The 19,227-nt window shown below is 43.6% G+C and overlaps 1 pseudogene; it reads left to right on the forward strand.

Moving 5' to 3' along the window:
• Window positions 1–269: 269 nt before the first annotated feature.
• Window positions 270–387, forward strand: LOC126238601 (5S ribosomal RNA; annotated as a pseudogene).
• The last annotated feature ends 18,840 nt before the right edge of the window (window positions 388–19,227 follow it).

A 19,227-nucleotide genomic window follows, 5' to 3' on the forward strand; every position in this document is an offset into this window, starting at 1 on the left:
ATTACGAAAGAGAACTACATTGCCCGACCTTCATATTGCAGTGCCTGTTCATACAGTGTATCTCCTAGGAGTTAGTGGCATCTAAAGGGTGGTGCACTACATGATAAGAAAGCTTAAAGAATAACACAATAAAGGTGGCCTGAAGATGAACGTGAAGAACTATGAGTACTTGGCTGCTGGAACGGAAAAAGTACGCAATTTGGAGGTAGATGGAAAAATAATTGTAGGTCTCGAAAAAGCAAAATATCTCGGCGTATTGTTTACTAAACGGCAACGGCCTTGCCGCAGTGGATACACCGGTTCCCGTGAGATCACCGAAGTTAAGCGCTGTCGGGCGTGGTCGGCACTTGGATGGGTGACCATCCACGTCGCCATGCGCTGTTGCCATTTTTCGGGGTGCACTCAGCCTCGTGATACCAATTGAGGAGCTACTCGACCGAGTAGTAGCGGCTTCGGTCAAGAATATCATCATTAGGAGTGGGAGAGCGGTGAGCTGACCCCACGCCCCTCCTATCCGCATCCTCCCCTGAGGATGACACGGCGGTCGGATGGTCCCGATGGGCCATTTGTGGCCTGTAGACGGAGTGGTGGTATTATTTAATAAACAGAGCACAAACAGTGATGAAATCACTAGTGGGATTAATAAAGGACGAGATGTAACAAGGAAAACGAACTCTGTTGTGTGGGACAAGAAGGTAATAACAATGTACCTACGTACACAGTTTAACAAATTTGGCTCTCAACAGAAATTTCAATCGTCGGACTGTTGGTATTTGGCGCTTTTGACTAACGAGTTTGCCGACTACCGGTGTACGCTAATGACCAAGATCCCTCGTGTAGCGAGTCAGCGTGCAGGCCGCGGTCTCCTGACTAGGGAGCGGTTTCCGATGCGGGGTCGCCCGCGATGACACGGGCAGTACGGCGCAAGTCGGAGCCGCTGTTCGCGCAGGAGAAGCAAATTAATTTCTTTTGTTAAGGGGAAGCGCGCACACAGATATCTGGACTCTTTACAAGCGGCGTAAAACTTTGGCAGGCGGGCCATTAGAGTGGTCGTCTGCTGCTCAGCGGAGGAGAAGCCCGCGATAAGGCAGCCGCGTCGCCATTGTGGCGGCGCCGGCCGCACTTTGTTTCCGATATCCGTCGCCGCAGACTTCATTCCGCCGTCGCCGCTGCGACCCCGGCCCACGATAAGGAAGCCTTTTACGTCAACGTCTTCCCTCCACTCTTCCCGGCTGCTCGGCCGACGGGGGTGGGCCGGGCTGGGTGTGAGGGAGGGGGCCCGCCACTAAGTGCGGATATTAAACCGCAGGGCAGAGCCGGGCGCCCCGCCTCGGCGCTCTGCGTCATTGCGTCCATTCCCTGCCGGAGTTACCGCCTTCAAACAGATGCGACAAGTCTTTCCACAAGTAACCCTTTATTCCCATTACATAGTCCCCTCTTCACACACACAGTGCGGTGTCAAAAGTCATGGGATACCTCCTAACATCGTCTCGAATCTGCTTCTGCCCGACGTAGTGCAGCAACTCGGCGTGGAATGGACTCAATAAGTCGTTGGAAGTTCCCTGCAGAAATATTGAGCCATGCTGTCTATACAGCCGTCCATAATTGCGAAAATGTTGCCGGTGCAGCACGTTGTGATAAATGTTCGGTAGGATTTATGTCAGGCGATCTAGGTGGCCAAATCAAGAACTCGAATTGTTCAGACAGTACGTTCTTCACCAATCGCTAACAGTTGTGGTCCCGTTTCATCACATCATTGTTTCGGAACATGAATGGCTGAAAATGGTCTCCAAATAGCCGAAAATAGCCATTTACAGTCAATGATAGATTGTGTTCGAGCAGACAACTTAGTCCACTCCATCCAAACACAGATCATGCTCTAAAGGTGGTTGTCATTCAGAGACCTCTAGGAAATGTCTTCCTCCTGAGGGCATATGTTTACTAACAGAAGTTAATTTTGCCAATTTTGCTTTAGATTTTTTTTAACTTTTACAACACAAAGTCTATGCTACTAATATTACTGGTAACTCTAAAATATTTCTCTTTGCTGATGACACTAGCTTGGTAGTAAAGGATATTGTGTGCAACATTGGCTCGGTTTCAAATAGTGCAATACATGACCTCAGTTCATGGCTTGTAGAAAATAAACTAACGTTAAATCACAGTAAGACTCAGTTTTTACAGTTTCTAACACACAATTCAACAAAACCTGACGTTTTAATTTCACAGAAGGGACATATGATTAGTGAAACTGAATAGTTCAAATTTCTAGGTGTTCAGATAGATAGTAAGCTGTCGTGGAAAGTCCACGTTCAGGATCTTGTTCAAAGACTTAATACTGCCACTTTTACTATTCGAACGGTGTCAAAAGTGAGTGATACTTCGACACGAAAATTAGTCTACTTTGCTTATTTTCATTCGCTTATGTCGTATGGTACTATATTTTGGGGTAACTCTTCACATTCTACAAGAATATTTTTGGCTCAGAAACGGGCGGTTAGGGCAATAAGTGGTGTGAGTTCACGAACCTCTTGTCGACCACTGTTCACGAGTCTGGGTATTTTGACATTGGCCTCTCAATACATATATTCCTTACTGTCGTTTCTTGTTACCAATATTAGTTTGTTCCCAAGAATAAGCAGCTTTTACTCGGATAATACTCCGCAGAAATCAAACCTGCATTTGGATCGGACTACCTTAACTCTTGTGCAAAAAGGTGTGCAGCATACTGCTGCATCCATTTTCAATAAGCAGCCACTCGATTTCAAAAATCTTAGTAGCAATCCACGCGCTTTCAAATCGAGACTGAAGAGTTTCCTCATGGGTCACTCCTTCTATTCTGTCGAGGAGTTCCTTTAAAAATTAAACTGATTCTCATCGTATTACTGATAGCGTTTACTTAAACTTATGAACTGACTTTTTTCAGGTTCATGAACATGTATTTTTATCTGTTATTACTTTTATGTAGTAATTTCATGTACTGACACGTTCCATGACCTTGAAGATTTGCTCCTCAATTTGGCCCTACAGAACTTGACGTGTGAATAAAAAATAAATAAAAATAAAATTAATTGGTGTGAATATTTAGTACCCATAATTCAAAGTGGACATAGAAATACCAAAGAGTAAAATTTCTACTGACATGTATTTTTTTGTTGTGTTATGTAACATGACTGGTGCAGATTACTTCACGATTATGTATCGTTTCCGTTACATTTATTTAAATTAAAGCGTGCGGTACTGTCTGTTGGGTGGTGACTGAAACGTATTTACATTACTCCAGTCACGTAACGTTTGTCAGAGATATTTGATTCGCGATTTCCCCGGTTTCAGAGCTATGTCTAGGGCTGCAATTTTCGCACTACCCATTTAACTTTGTGCACCAACATTTAGAGGTGACCTCCCTACAAATAATTTTGGAGGGTTAAGGGAAATTCTACACCTCGGGATTTTGCAGTCGTCGCCAGAATGATTCGTCACTGTGCCGCTTACCTCATACTGAAACACAAGCTTCTCAGTAGGATACACCCTATGGTCTAGAAAATAAAAATGGATTTGTTAAGACATTATAACGTGCACTTTTAACTGTTTATTTTCACAATGAGCTTTTGAATTAAATTATGGATTGTCTGTCAGACGATGACGTTACGTCTACAAATGGTTAAATATTTGTTTGTGAAAGCAATCGTATAACGGTAAATTTCAGTAGAGTTTCATTTCAAAACAAAATATTGTATTATTCTTTACTTTAAACGTATTATATTTGTTGGTTACCATGCTGTGTTAGTATAATCTGTTACTAGGAGTTGAATTTTTTGCATGACTTCAAAAAATCTGTAATGATAAAATTAAAAGGTATTGGCAATATGGTATGCACACCTAACGCCAATAAATTAAAAAATAAATTTAAATGTTGTATGTCACAACTGCACCGATAGCTCCGGAACTGTATATTCTGTATTAAGTTTTGTGTTTATGTTTATTAACGTAATGATGGCGATGTTTGTTGTTTAAGATATATTGTGGTTGCGTTCATTGGCGTTTTTAGTGTTGTATGAACTGTAGCGGTGACACATAGTGCTGAACTTGATGTACGAATTAGGAAGATAGAGTAAGTAAAGTCCGCGCGACCGCTACGGTCGCAGGTTCGAATCCTTCCTCGGGCATGGATGTGTGTGATGTCCTTAGGTTAGTTAGGTTTCAATAATTCTAGCGGACTGATGACCTCAGATGTTAAGTCCCATAGTGCTTAGAGCCATTTGAACCATTTAGCAAGTAAAGTAGCGGTCTGAAACTGGCTACAGTTATGTATACAATGGTAGACATTCCTTAAATAAAAGGGGATGTGAAACAATGTATACATTTCGAGACAAGAATATTTCACTTGGTGTAGAATCATCTCTAAGAGAAACTCCATATCTGTTCATTCATGTGGTTTTTAATAATTTTTCCACACAAATAGTCATGCTGTACTGATTTTCAGGGTACGCTTGCTAGCAATTGAAATCTGCAGCGTATAATTCACTTGTACACGCCAAGCTATTTAGACTGTTCAGACACGTAACTGAATTTCCTTCGTTAAAGAGCTGGATATTGCGACAAATTGCAACTGTATGTGAATACCGCGCTACACAGAAACAATTGTTTATACGATTGCTGTGTTTTATGGGAATTAAGTATATTCAGTTGCACTGTAAAAGCGAGATGCATATCAATAGCATTTTCAAGGATGAAACCTATATTTCTCCTGGAAAGAGATAATGACATATATACTGGTTGTTAGGAGTATAAGCTCAAATATTTCTAGTAATGATTCAGGACACTGAACTGAACAACATTGCATTAGTATTTACTTAATTTGCAGAGTAATAATTAAAGCTATTACGAGTGGTATGTTTTCATGCTGATTAGTACACGAGGCAGAAGTAAACCATTGAAGTTTATTTTCCCCTGGGGAGCAGGTCGGGTACTGAAGTGTGGATGCGTAGAGGAAAAATAATAGTCTGTATGGAGAGGCATGGTGCAGTTACTACCGCGCAGAAAACGTCAGGGAGTACATGAAGTGATGTGTTAGCGCGAAGACTGTTAGAAGCAAAAGAAGAACAACTTACACACTGAATCTGACACATATTAAGGTACTAATGACCGCAATATCATCGCCTGCATGCCGAGACTACTGAACGTGCAACACTTGTTAAAAGTATTGATGAGAATTTGCTGATGCATAGTTGCGCGTGGTCTGTGAATTCACACACAAACAGTCTGAACCAGTCCTCATCTGAAGAATGGAAAACTATGGGACCAAATGTCCCGCAGCTGTTTCTTTTAGTAACCACTGGAAAAACTGAAGAAGAGTAATTGGTTCTGGAAGCTTTACGTCAACGACAAGATAATAGCAAAAATGTAGATCATTTTGATAATTTTCTCACACAATATTATTTAAATCCCCACGTGAAGAGCTGACGAACATAACGATTTGTTTGAAAGCTTTTGTGGAATGTTTTGTGGTGTTCGTTCTCGTCATGATACTTTTGTAAAGGCCTTTTGGCTGCGCTGTAATTTTGGGTACCCTTTGGTACTTTTAACTTCGTATGTTCAATGATAGCTGAAGAAAGGAGAACAGAAGTAAATTATTGTAGCTGTACCTTTATTGTAATAAAATACTTACAAACAATTCACAGCAGCTGTAAGTAGATGGTGGTGAATGGTTCCATTTTATCTTTCATAATGAAGATCTGTCACAGGAAAATGAATGTAGCAAGACACGCTGAGTTATGTTTGAGAGCTGGTCGAGAATAGTGAGTGTAAGGATTTGTGCAATCTAGTAATGTGTAATTATCAAGTTCTCTTACGAAATGCGAAAATTGGCGATGGAGGTCTATTCAATGTTAGTAAAGGTATGCAGAAAACAATTTGTTGCAGGAACTCTTGTTTCATTCCTTTCATCATCTGCTTCCTTCAGCTCAGATTACGTCCAGTCACATTAATGTGACCACCTCCTATGTTCGACGTCAACTTCAGACGGCAGGTTGTAAAGCGTGTCGGCAGGACGCGGAAAAGAGTGCAGTCATTGTCGTACGGAGCGGTCATCAGCTTCTGGGCCAAGTATTTCCGATGTCTGTAAACACTTTGCGTGCCGGGTATGCCAAAATGGCACTATCAAAAACAGGCACCGAGGCATCTGGGGTCACCACACGCCATAGATGACAGAGGTGGACGGCTGTGAAGCTGTGTACGGGAGAATAGACGCGCACCACTCAACAACTGACTGCCCAGATGAACCACAGGGCTACCAACAGTGTCTCCTCACGACCGTTGAGCGAACGTTGCTGCCTATGGGCCCCCGCACCAGGCGCCTGATTCATGCACCCATGCTGATTGCTGTTCATCAGTGACGAAGACTGCAATTTGTATGCCACTATCACAACTGAAAGACCACTGAGTGGTGACAGGTGGCTTTTACAAATGAACTGTGTTTTACTGGGCAGAAAGCAAACACCCTGTAACATCTTGGGAATGTTTTTGTGGCATTCCCTGGATGATCTCGTCATTGCGGAAGGCACACTGTATCAACACAAGTATGCATCTATCTTTGGGGACCAAGTCCACCCCCCACATGAAGTCTGTTTCTCCTTGGTAGGATGGCATCTACCAGCAGGACAATGCAACGTGTCACGCAGCTCGCTGTATTCGTGATTGGTTGGAAGGGCACAACGATGAGTTTACCGTGCGCCCCTGGCCACTAAACTCCCCGGATCTAAAAATAATCGAGCATGTGTGTGACCTCCTCGATCGGGCGGTTCGCGCTCTGGATCCTCAGCCGAGAAGCTTAGCGCAGCTGGCCGCGGCGTGCTTCCTCTCGGTACCTTCCAGAGCCTCACTCTCTCGCTGCACGTCTCTCGGCGGTCCGCGCTGGAAAAGGTGGTTATCCAAGCTGGTTGTTTAGGCTTTTGACGCATAATCACGTTAATGTGACTGTGCAGTATATTTATCGCTGCGCCTCGTTTCAACGAAACGAGGCATCTATCGCGTAACTTAGCTTGGAAAATCCGTGAGTTCCAGCTGTTTGAAATTCTGAAGAGTCACGCTTACTAATAGTTGTGTCACTTAGTGTATTTTCTCGCCATTACGTACTCAATTTGTCTGATTTGTCGATTCTTACATATGTTAGTCGGGTAAGTAAAATATGCAGCTGAGTCATACACAGAATGCAGTGAGGACGACTATAATATCGTCAACTGCTATAAAAGCAGTTACATCGTAAAATTATTTGAACCAGGGTGATCATTCTTAAAAGGCTGCTACATGAGAGGCGTCTTAAAACCGTATAACGACACTTTACTGGAACTAGCGGTAACAAGATGGGCCCACTACTCTGGAAAACTCTGCAAGATGCGCCGGAAGATTCCGATGTGCGGTGTTTCTGACGTGCAGATCACGGTGCACCACATTTTATTGGACTGCATTTTATTTACTAACCAGTGGATTGCAGCGGATTTGCCTATGGATCTGCAGTCTATTTTATACAATGATCAAGCGAATGTGGTTCGCGTTTCTAAGTTTTGTGAATTGTTCCACGTTTTTAACAAGATTTTGGGGAGATGTTTTTAATGTGTCAACAAGGTGGCTGGCTCACCCAAGTTTTTTGTAAGCGGTCAGCCAGTCACATTTCCCTGAGTTGTTCTTTTAGCTCTACTGTGTATTATTTTCCCTCTGTTTTAATTTCTTGATTAGCTGTCTTGCCTCCTTATTGGTTTTAGTGCATGTGAGAGCCTTTGCGATACAGTAATTGTGTGGTCATTTCGTGTGCATGCGTGTACGAGTTTTCGTTCTTATCCACATTCGCTTATTTTAATCATTGTTAGGGCGCTGATAACCACGCCGTTGAGCGCCCATAAGATCCTCAAACCACACACGCACACACACATGCTACAAGACAACACAAACCTCGTAGTCTGTCAAAACCGACGCTGTATGTCCTTTAGAGAAGAGCTGCACCATTGGTGAAATATTTTGTGTCGGCCAGGAGGGTATCACGACGGAAAGCAGGGCAGTATTTATTTGTCTTACTTGTCTTCTTTAGGAAGCATCTCATCAAAATAGCAGCAGCTGTCTCGTTGGTGCTTATATTTTGAACAGTTACCATAGTCGCCTGTGAAGACTGTCCACTGACTAAGTCAAATCATGTCCTGAATTTGATGAACTCAACATCCAAATATAGATACGTCCACCAGCTGTAAATTTAAATTTCACAAAAAACACCTTGAGAATTCTGCATCTGTTTAGGAATATATGAATAGAAAAACATCGTAATCAGACATAGTTGCATTCAGTGAGCCATTTTTTCCAGTATCTAGGTTCGAACCTAAGCTCAATTTTCTTCGATGAAAAGAAAATTTACAGTTAGATATTAGTCTGCAAGATCATTCTCGCCTTTTTTTTCTTAAGGTCACATACAAGTATGAAGAGAAAATGGTCTTTGTTCAAATTTGCACAGAATATCAATTTTTCCCTGTCTGCCGCGTTAAGTCAAAGTGGCGGTACACTACCTAATACGATAAAACACCTACAAAAAAACTGGAATCAGCTGTTTGTAGGCCATAGGAGTGAGCATAACACAGGGAACAGATTCTTGAGGCCTCCAGTTGTTTGCACCGACATGCGTCTGTGCGATTCAGATAGTAACGGTAGCGTAAAAGAAAATATTTTCTGTCATTATACACTCATTAGAGGGTCACTCGTCTACTGAGTCACGACAAGTTTTCATAGTATGTCTTAAAATAGAAAGCGTTACTGTGCAGTTGCACTATTAAACGCCTGGAATTTCAAATCATGACTCCTCAACACGTACCGTATATACGTGGTTTATTTAAAGCAATCTTGTATTATAGCCTTTTATTATTTGTGGCTTTAAAATTATTGTTCATTATTCTCACACACGCGTTTGAAGACAGCAATCAAGCACTGCATTTACCTAGTGAATACCAGCGAGATTCTCATTAAAATGAAGAACATGCGCATTTCATTGACTAAGCTGCAGCCTATTGGGTGCATCAACACTGTAAAGTTCCACGTTTCTTGCTACCGAGCTTCTAATTACTTGTCAATAACTTCTTTCACATTTTGTTATAACCGTTGTCGAAGGTGTGCAGTATGGTACACATTGTTGGAGAGCCTTTGTTTTAAAGATGATTTAGTCTTCGAATCATTTTTAGGTAACACGATAGAGAGGGCTAGAGGCGAATGAAAATTGTAAGATAGGTTTTAAAGCTTGCGGTTTTACATCATCAATTATTCTTCGGATATTTCCTGTATGCCTCGGACCTCTGGAGGTGACGGAGACCCACCTCTAACTGACAAACCAGGGACTCCTAAGATACGACTTGGCAAACAAATGGTAATGAGATGGGGAGCTATTAATATCAATGGGGCTACTCTGGGAAGAAGGTAGAGCTGGCAGAGGCTGCAAGTAAGATGGGGCTGGACGTTTTAGCTGTTAGTGACATTCGGGTAAGGGGTGAGAAAGAAGAGGAAGTGGGAGAATACAAGGTCTACCTGTCAGGAGTCAAAGCAGGAATAGCACAATGGGGTGTAGGGCTTTACATCAGGAAAGAAATGGAACCCAGCGTAGTTGCAATAAGGTATGTAAACGAACGACTGATGTGGATAGATTTGACAGTGTCTAGCAAGAAAATTAGGATTGTGTCAGTATATTCGCATTGTGAAGGGACAGATCAAGATAAGATGGATAGTTTTTATGAGGCACTCAGTGATGTAGTTGTTAGAGTAAAGGACAAGGACAGTGTTCTGTTCATGGGTGATTTTAATGCCAGGATTGGAAATCGAACAGAAGGGTATGAAAAGGTTATGGGTAAATTTGGAGAGGATATGGAGGCCAACAGGAACGGGAAACAACTCTTGGATTTCTTTGCCAGTATGGGCTTAGTAATCACAAACTCCTTTTTTAAACGTAAGAACACCCACCGGTATACTTGGGAAGGCAGGGGAACCAGATCTGTCATTGACTATATAATAACAGATCAGGAACATAACAATGATCTCAGAAAGGTACCAGTTAGTTGAATGTAGTCAATTACAGTCATTGGAAAAGGAATGGACAAGGTACAGGGACACAGTACTAGAAGTGGCTAAAGAATGTCTTGGAACAGTAGTGTGTAAAGGTAGGATGAAGCAAACAGCTTGGTGGAATGACACAGTCAAGGCAGCCTGTAAAAGGAAAAAGAAGGCATATCAAAAATGGCTACATACTTCACAAGCCAACATACGGTGCATGGCTCAATCCCGCGTCCGGCCATCCTGATTTAGGTTTTCCGTGATTTCCCTAAATCACTCCAGGCAAATGCCGGGATGGTTCCTCTGAAAGGGCACGGCCGACTTCCTTCCCCATCCTTCCCTAATCCGATGAGACCGATGACCACGCTGTCTGGTCTCCTTCCCCAAAACCAACCAACCAACCAACCAACCGGTGTACCTCGTACCACTGTTAGTCATTCCATTTTATGTTCCATCCCAAAATGTAACGAGGAAAAAGACTATTTGATCCATACAAGCCTTGAGTTTCTTATTTAACATCACGGTCCTTAAACGACGTGTATGTTGGTGGCAGTAAGGGCGTTCTGCAATCTTTCGCGAATACTTGTTCTCTAATATTCTCAACAACCATAAATTATTATTGGTTTTTCCACCTTAAGACTACTGTAACTAAACAATTTTTTCACCAGACGTCGTTCACTATTATTTACAAACCATCTTCCGTTATCACTGTTGTTTTTGCGCTTATTTTGATAATCTGAAGTACACTGTTATTTTCCCTGAGGTCGAAAAAAACTTGCTTACATAGTCACTTGTCGTAATGTTTCGCTTTTTTGAAACAGTCTTTCTTATGCTGCGTTTGCGTGTTTTTGTACTTCACCTCAGTACTTGTTCTCTAAACACAAATGAGCACAGAATATGCTCTATAAATAAACGCGAAACGCCTCTGGCCTGAAACACTCTTTAATTGTGGCAAGCGTTAAGCCGGAGAAACCTATAATAACGAACATCTAACAGCTGCTACGACAGATGGGCATACAAACAAGTGTATCTCTCAACAGCGTTATGTGAAATGAACGTCTTTCTTCCCTAAACGATTCTCATTTGAATATACGTATAACTTTCGCAATAGTCAGTTGTTCATCGAGCACTTTAAGAACTTTTTTGATGTCTTGGCTACACTTTTTATTATTTCCAAAATCACCTTACTTGTTTCGACATTCCGTTATTTTCAAAGACAGTGTTATGCCAGTCATATAAATTTTTTCATTAGATATATTGTATCTCGCCAACATTCCCAATCACAAGTGCAATATTGAGTGACTGAGAATGTTGACGACGTACAATGTATCTAATGAACAATTTTATATGATTGGCATAACACTATGGCCGCTTCGTCTCAAAGCATTTTCAAGCAAATTGCAGCTGTTCACAGAGCCTAACGTTACGTGTCTTGACGCACAGCTCTGAATTCCTTCGACGTCTCCCTTTAATTCTACTCAAGTAACATTCAATAATGGGTCGCACAAGTGTTACGCACGCGGTCTCAATTATAGGTAATCTCCACTTCCCTAGGATTCTCCCAGTAAACTGAAGTCGACGATTCGCCTTCCGTGGTAGCAACTTTACATGCTCGTTCCACTTCATGTCGCTTTGCAACGTTACACCTAGAGTTTTAATCGACGATACAGTATCAAGCAGCATTCGAACATTAAGCAATTGTATTTCGTACTCGTCTGCATTAATTTTCATTTTTCCACATTTAGAGCAAGCTGCCATTTATCATACCAAATACAAATCAGAAATTCTGTGCAAGTCATCCTGCGATCTCGTACGCTCACGTGAAAACTACACCGTCCCGTGCGATACAGTCTCCTCAACAAACAGTAGGAGATTGCTGCTCGTGCTATCGTTTGTTTATATAGAGTAGTCAGAAACGGCCTGAAAAGCTTGTAAGAGTGTTGCAGGGTAGGTTGTGCGGAGAAATAATTGTTAAGAAGAAAAAATTTAAACGTTGGGCCGTTTCTGGTTTAATTAGCATTAGCATTAGCTAATCAGGTCGTTGCCCTCGCGAATTCAAGCATTTGGACGAGCTAAAACGTGATAATGCACAGATATCTGTGAGTCCGTCAGTCACCACTTGTTCAAATGCTCATTAACAGTAAAATACACCTGTTTCATAAGTGATTAAATAAAGCTGGGTGAGCAAAACTACGTTTGTTCGGTTTGACGAAACCGAACGAACGAAAAGTTTGGCGACACTGTCTCTGCAAAGTTGCTTTCTTGCGCGCGCGACGAGCTAATCGCCTAGCTTCAACGCTAATTAAATCGGAAACGATGAAACGTATCAAATTTTTCTTCTTAACAGTTGTTTCTCAACACAACCTATCCTGCAACGCTCTTACAAGCTTTTCAGAGTGTTGCTGACTATCCTGTATAATTAGGTATGGTTGAATAGAATTATTCTACGTTTTATTCCAGCTGGGTACCACAGCAGTAATTCTGTTACTAGAAGCTGCCATTTTTTCCAATTCTGCTCTTTTTATTTTACTGGTGCAGGCCTTCTTTCTGCCTTTTAGGCAGTTTGCAAGTGGTCTTCTTTATAAAAGAGAGGACACTACATTGCCTCCAGGAAAGGAAACGCTATGATATGAATGTAAGTTATTATAAACTAGAAAATGTGGTCAAAGTAAATAATTTGAAACGACAGGATGTGGCAGGAAAATGGCCTGTTTTAATTAGTCTCTGGAAGAGTAACGGTATTATTGGCAAGACTGAATATTTGTATGATGTTCCAGGAAGGTACGCCACTTGTTGGAGCTCTGGACCGGGCCTGAAGGTACTGCCTGAAGGCCTGCTAAAGAACGGTGACTGTGTTGCTGCTGCTAGACGGGAGTTCCACTGTCATATCAGCCTTAGACAGAATGATGCCGTACCATCAGGTCATGAGTAAAAACTTTGAAGGAAGAGGTAGTGCACTGAAGCTGAGATCGCCAGGGAAACCCAGAGTTTGTCGCTCACAAGACTGAGTAGAGGAGGTGCAACATGCTGTAACCAAAGTCCGAAGCGTTCTGATAGACAAATTGCAGCAGTTGTGGGGAATTTCCAGTAGTAATACGCATAGAATTTTAGTAATTATTTAAAATTGCAACCGAGGAAGATATAGGCAACAGTTAGCCGGCCGCTGTGGCCGAGCGGTTCTAGGCTTTTCAGTCCGTAACCACGCGGCTTCTACGGTCGCAGGTTCGAATCCTACTTCCGGCATGGATGTGTGTGATGTCCTTCGGTTAGTTAGGTTTACCTAGTTCTAAGTCTAGGGGACTGGTGACGTCAGATGTTAAGTCCCATAGTGCTTAGAGCCATTTGCACCATTTTTTTGCAACAGTTAAATCAAAATGATTATGAAAATTGGATGACTGTGTCACTGTACTGTTGACTAAAATTAGAGAAAATGAAAGCTTCTCAAATTTGCTATGGATGCGTGCCGAGACACATTTTCATCTCGGTGGTTATGACAACAAACAAAATTGCCGTTACTGGTGCGAGGACAATCATCACAATTCCCTGTGTGGTGTTCTGCCATTGTTGACACATTCCTCGCACCAAAACTTAAACACTTTCCTGCAGATGAGTACTGGTTTCAGTAAGACGGTTACTACGTCTCACTGTGCTCAAATTTTAATGGCAGCAGTGCTCATGGTGTTTGGTAGTCACACCTCAAAGGATGGTGATATTTTAAGGCCTCCCATATTCCCGACTTATAGGGCTGTGATTACTTCCTTTAGGGTTCCCGAAACACAGGCTGTCTGATAAACTGCTACACACAGTTGCGAAAATGAAAGACATCATTCGCGTAGAAATCAGAAATACTCCTATACACATGTTTGAACGTTCCGTGAATGTCAACGTAACAATAATGGCCATCTAAACACATCATTTTCAAAACTTGAGCATTGCATGAAGCGCCAATACGGAATGGTTTCGCTGCTGCTACTGAAAATGTTTTACAATATAATCCTCGGCCCGTTTCATTATATCCAAGTGACCAGTTTTTCTGTCACGGCCAGCACAGATAAAGAAACGTAGAGAGAAAAATTCAAAACTGTAATCGAAATTAGAAAGAGAGAAGGCGAAACAAAATTTGTAGCAGTGATCTATTATGCAAATGTTTTTAAACAAATAGCCAAAATTTTTGAAAATACGAGTAAGAAAATTTTGTTCCGTACTGGAAACAACGTTAGTAATATTATAAGACACACCAGCAATGCGACAGACCCATTTCATAAGTCAGATATATTCATAATTAAGTGTGACGATTGTGAGTAGGTGTACATAGGAAAACCGGTAAAAATATTTAGATACGTTTTAAGAGCATATAAAATCCCTAAGGATAATAATTGCACTACATCTCCCAAACAACAAATAACGTCGAAAAACAGTAAATCTCCAAATTCTGCTAAGAAAGGGAATATAATTAATATCTTGAAAGACACTGAAACTTAAAGTCACGTGAGAAGTCACACAGATGCACTCCTTAATGAACAAACTACAGAACAGAAAATTGGTCGATAAATTCAGTCACATTCTGCTAACGACCAACCAAAGGTCATCTATGCAATAAATGAAATTCAATTTGTTGTGTTTCCTCCGGCTATATTTTTATTTACTTTCTATTTTCGGTACACGTATTATTTTTTATTTCTTAGTATTTATTAATTTTCGTCAGATACAGATATAAATCTATAGTCACAGTAACCTAAGATTAGTAGTCCATGGTTAGTTTTATTCTTTGGAAAAAGAATCTTTGTAAATTTCACGACAAGCTAAAGCAATAAGAGAGCACATATGTGAAATAAAACGAATTTAGTTAATAATTAGGCCCATCCTCAGGATATGAGCGCAGGGGAGCGGAAGCAGGAAACCTGCACCGCCGCTCGAGGCAAAGTCCTACTGAAGAAGGTTTGCGTTCCCTTCCTCGAACCTCTTATAAAGTGTTAGGTGTGTATCCGTGTCGTGTGGATGACTGTGTACAGTGTGGTGTTGGATGTGTGCTGCTATGGATGAGGGGAGTGGCGAGGGTGAAACTCGGACCCGGCACGTAGCCTACTCCCCACGAAAAGCACCAAGGCGGCCGCCGTACTTAACGACAGACGGATCACCGTAAACTTCAAAACGTGCCCTCATTTGTTGAGACCCTATGGAGAGGTCTGGACGTGGTCGCAAAGCCTGGTGACCAGGAGCTTCAGCACCTCTCCTCCACTTGCCAGCTAAATACTAGGAGTGGAAATTTCATCCACCGCCAAGATTCGAACCGGTTTATCTCCGAGTCGAACGGCACCCTACAGGGGTGCGCTAGCGAACTCGGCTAGAAGGCCAGTCTAAAACGAAAAGAATGACTAAATTTAAAGACGCTGCCACTTTCATTCATTTGGCACTTTTCTCTACCGCAGGTAATTACGTTTCTAGCAAATATCTGAAAATTCTCCAAAGGCAGCGGAAACAGAACACCGAGCTTGACGAAGGCGGTGTGCAGACTCAGGTCCACCACTCTCGAGCGCGATCTGCCCCCACCACTGTGGCCGACACATGGCACGGTCCGTACATAGTGTCAGTGGTGGTGGTGGTGGGTTGGGGGGGGGGGGGGGACGAGAGACGATCGATGTACATTGAAGAGCCAAACAAACTGGTACACCTGTCTAACATCGTGTAGGGCCCTCCAGCGCGCAGAAGTGCCGCGACACGACGTGGCATGGGCTCTACTAGTGTTTGAAGTAGTACTGGAGGGTAGCTGACACCATGAATCCTGCAGCGCCGTCCACAAATCCGTAAGAGTACGAATGAATGGAGTTCTCTTCTGAACAATAAGTTGGAAGTCATCCCCGATATGCTAAAGCGGAAGTGTATAAACTCAGAAGAGTGTTCCTGGAGCCACTCCGTAGTAATTCTGGACGTGTGGAGTGTCGCATTGTCCTGCTCGAATTTCCCAAGTCCGTCGGAATGCGCAATGGACATAAATGGATGCAGGCGATCAGACGAGATGCTTACGTACGTGTCACATGTCAGAGTTGTATCTAGACGTATCAGGAGTCCCAAATCACTCCAACTGCACACGCCCCACACCATTACAGAGCCTCCACCAGCTTGAACAGTCCCCTGGTGACACGCAGGGTCCATGGATTCATCAGGTTGTCTCCATACCCGTACACGTCCATCAGCTCGATGTAATTTGAAACGAAACTCGTCTGACCAGGCAACATGTTTCCACTCATCAACAGTCCAATGTCGGTCTTGACGGCCACAGGCGAGGAGTAAAGCTTTGTGTCGTGCAGTCATCAAGGGTACACGAGTGGGCCTTCGGTTCTGAGAGGGCACATCGATGATGCTTCGTTGAATGGTTCGCACGCTGACACTTGTTGATGGTCCAGCACTGAAATCTGCAGCAATTTGCGGAAGGGCTGTACTTATGTCACGTTGAACGATTCTCTTCAATCGTGGTTGGTCTCGTTTTTGCAGGATCTTTTTCCGGCCGCAGCGATATCGGCAAAAAAGGCATTTCTGGCCAAGAGAAGTCTACTAATATCAAATACCGGCCTTAATTCGAGGAAGAAATTTCTGAGGATGTACGTCTGGAGTACAGCGTTGTATGGTAGTGAAACATGGACTGTGGGAAAACCTGAACAGAAGAGAATCGAAGCATTTGAGATGTGGTGCTATAGACGAATGTTGAAAATTAGGTGGACTGATAAGGTAAGGAATGAGGAGGTTCTACGCAGAATCGGAGAGGAAAGGAATATGTGGAAAACACTGATAAGGAGAAGGGACAGGATGATAGGACACCTGCTAAGACATGAGGGAATGACTTCCATGGTACTAGAGGGAGCTGTAGAGGGCAAAAACTGTAGAGGAAAACAGAGATTGGAATACGTCAAGCAAATAATTGAGGACGTAGTTTGCAAGTGCTACTCTGAGATGAAGAGGATAGCACAGGAAAGGAATTCGTGGCGGGCCGCATCAAACCAGTCAGCAGACTGATGACCAAAAAAAAAAACATGATATTCACGATACACTCGTGAAATGGTGGTGCGGGAAAGTCCTCACTTCATCGCTACCTCGGAGATTGCTCGTGCGCGGACTGTAACACCACTAGATGATGTCAGTCGCCGGTCGGAGTGGCCGTGCGGTTCTAGGGGCTACAGTCTGGAGCCGAGCGACCACTCCAGTCGCATGTTCGAATCCTGCCTCGGGCATGGATGTGTGTGATGTCCTTAGGTTAGTTAGGTTTAATTAGATCTGAGTTCTAGGCCACTGATGACCTCAGAAGTTAAGTCGCATAGGGCTCAGAGCCATTTTTTGATGTCAGTCAGCGGAAATAACCTTATGATGATGACATGTTACGCCGTCGAAAATTCGTTCTACAGCGATCAGTCAGTCCGGCTCCACACCCGAAAGACTTTCAAGTGGCATATTCGTCGGGAAAAGCTGCAAATAAGCAATACATTTATGACATTACTTTTCTGTTTGTGTAGGTGATGAGGGGAGGGGGGGGGGGGGGGGCAAGTAGTGCAGTCCCTGTTGTACAGGAAACGACTTGAAAATGGCCCAAAGTGCAGAAACTAGTCGTGTACCAATAACAGAAATATGGCGGAAGTGGAAAGATTGCATCTTCTTGTAACATAAATTTTCTCTTGAACTGGTCTATTACTTTCACTCCTCAGTCGGTAAGCACTGTCCAGTTCATAAGACAAAACGGGCTGACGAGCCCGGTGGACGGCGTGGTATTATTGTGAGTCGACTGGTAGCAGAGCTGCATGTGGGCGGTGGCCGCCGGCTCGGAGTGGTGCGACGCGGCTGGCGGGCAGGCGGCGCGTGTGCGGCGCCAGGCGGGCTGGCCACAGCAGCGCAGCGCGGCTCACGTGGTGAGCGACTGGACGGGCGGGTCAAGGCCGCGGCCGCCGCCGCCGCCGCCGCCGCCGCTGCGTCTGCAGGCGGAGCGCCACAAGGAGGCGGAGGCGGAGGCGGCGGCGGCGGCAGTGGCAGCGGCGGCCCGTTTGTTGTTGCTGGCCGCTGGCCGCTGGCTGCTGGGTGCGAGCGACGGGCAGCAGACAGGCGGCCGCCCCACCACCAGCCAGGGGGCGCGCGCCGGGGGGCCCGCGGCAATCGGAGGGTGCGTTCCAGAGCCACTGTTTATCACGCCACCAAGTGGGTTACGCTAGTCACAAAGTGCTTCCACAGCAGCTAACCTCTTGTCACGCAAAGGAAAGGCGCACTACAGTTTATTTCTCTCGCATACTTCTACATATACATCTACATGGATACTCTGCAAAACACATTTAAGTACCTGGCAGTGGGGTTCATAGAACCATATTCACAATTGTCTATTATTCCAATCTCGTATAGTGCGCGGGAAGAATGAACACCTATATCTTTCCGTACGAGCTCTGATTTCCCTTATTTTATCTTTGTGATCGTTCCTCCCTATGTAAGTCGCTGTCAACAAAATATTTTCGCATTCGGAGGAGAAAGTTGGTGATTGGAATTTCGTGAGAAGATTCCGTCGCAACGAAAAACGCCTTTCTTTTAATCATGTCCATCCCAAATCCTGTATCATTTCTGTGACACTCTCTCCCCCATTTCGCGATAATACAAAACGTTCTGCCTTTGTTTGAACTTTTTCGATGTACTCCGTCAGTCCTATCTGGTAAGGCTGGCTCTGAGCACTATGGGACTCAACTGCTGAGGTCATAAGTCCCCTAGAACTTAGAACTACTTAAACCTAACTAACCTAAGGACAACACACACATCCAAGCCCGAGGCAGGATTCGAACCTGCGACCGGAGCGGTCGCGCGGTTCCAGACTGTAGCACCAGAACCGCTCGGTCACCAGTGGCCGGCTATCTGGTAAGGATCCCACACCGCGCAACAGTATTCTAAAAGAGGACGGACAAGCGTAGTGTAGGCAGTTTCCTTAGTAGGTCTGTTACATTTTCGAAGTGTCCTGCCAATAAAACACAGTCTTTGGTTAGCCTTCCCCACAACATTTTCTGTGTGTCCCTTCCAATTTACGTTGTTCGTAATTGTAATAACTAGGTATTTAGTTGAATTTACGACTTTTAGATTACACTGATTTATCGTGTAACCGAAGTTTAACGCGTTCTTTTTAGCACTCATGTGGAT

The sequence above is a fragment of the Schistocerca nitens genome, chromosome 2 (assembly GCF_023898315.1).
Source record: "Schistocerca nitens isolate TAMUIC-IGC-003100 chromosome 2, iqSchNite1.1, whole genome shotgun sequence".
Classification (NCBI taxonomy): Eukaryota; Metazoa; Arthropoda; class Insecta; order Orthoptera; family Acrididae; genus Schistocerca; species Schistocerca nitens.